Raw genomic sequence first — 1,547 nt, forward strand, 5'->3', positions numbered from 1 at the left:
AGACCACAAAATGCTATAATAAAATGAAGGTAAGAAAAGTCACAACATCGCCAGTATTGGGAAAACTGAACGTTATGGAAGTAGGAACAAAAAGCAAACAAAAAACTGATTGAGAAGCACAGGGCTCAAGATAGAGACAGAAGGTTTGTTTCCCCACCTAAGAATCACAAAACATCTATAATGAAGCAGAATTCAGAAATAGCAGTATATGTGGAAATGGGGAGAAGAAATAAAATCAACTAGATTATTTCTGGCTGCCTAGTCTCAATCAAGAAAGAATTCCCCTACAGATATTACAGTGTTGTGGCTGATATACACAGCAGGTTATGTCAGCACGATAAAATACCAAGAGACGTAAACTAAAAAATTCTTCGAGAATAGCACACCCCTCATACTCTAGGATATGCCTATATATACATACATGTAGATTAATGATAACCGACCAGATATTGTTCTTACGGACCAAAAAAGAGAAATGCCTCCTTATCGACATATCAGTCTCGACCCATGATAATGTATCTCTGAAAGAGATGGACAAATAATCTAAATATATAGATCTGGAAACAGAGATTACCAAAATGTGAGGGTTTGTAGAGAGAATCAGTCCCTATAATACTAGAGGCTTTAGGAATGATGAAAAACATGCAGATTAATACATAACCCAAGCTCAAGGACTTATAAATATGCCGTACAGTAACAATAACAAAACTAATGTAAAATTGAGACATACACCAAGACACAAATAAACAAGGCACTCAGAGCAGGGTTTGTAATGTGGAAGCACGCCATAAAGATATTGCAAATGTATAATGATGATGATGATGATGATGATGATGATGATGATGATGATGATGATGATGATGATGATAATGATAATGATGATAATAATAATAATAATAGTAATAATAATAATAATAATAATAATTATAATAATAATAATAATAATAATAATAATAATAATAATATTGATCATGATGATGATGATGATGATGATGATGATGATGATGATGATGATAATAATAATAATAAATGCCCAGATGCAGTACCAGGCAGTGGCTCTCATGTCTTCTGATCTTAACTGATTGGGAGTGTCATCATGTACATTGTTTTGTCTTGGTATAAAAGATGGGCTACAGCAACTATTCTGCTCAATACTACAGATTTGCTTGTCAGTTGCTTGACCGTAACCAGTTGAGTATTCCCCTTGGTGGCTGATGATATGTGGCTGATGATATGATGATATGTGCATCTCTGATGACGAGCAGAAGTAGTGGGGAACATCATAGCCATGTGTTGAGAGGAATTCTTTGGGGTTTGGATGATTCACCCTTGGAAACATGGGTGTTTCGTTCATCATCCTTAAACAAACCTTATTCAGTGACCTTTTAAGCGGGATGGGTTTCTCGACCAGAAGAAAATTGTAACTGAGCCGCACCAGCAAGGTCATGCGCTGATTATCTTGATATGAGATCACCATTTCGCGCACATATGGTTGTCATCATCATCATTGTTCGACCGTGGTCGAGACAATGGAATTTACCATGCTA

The sequence above is a fragment of the Octopus sinensis genome, linkage group LG5 (genome assembly GCF_006345805.1).
Source record: "Octopus sinensis linkage group LG5, ASM634580v1, whole genome shotgun sequence".
Lineage (NCBI taxonomy): Eukaryota > Metazoa > Mollusca > Cephalopoda > Octopoda > Octopodidae > Octopus > Octopus sinensis.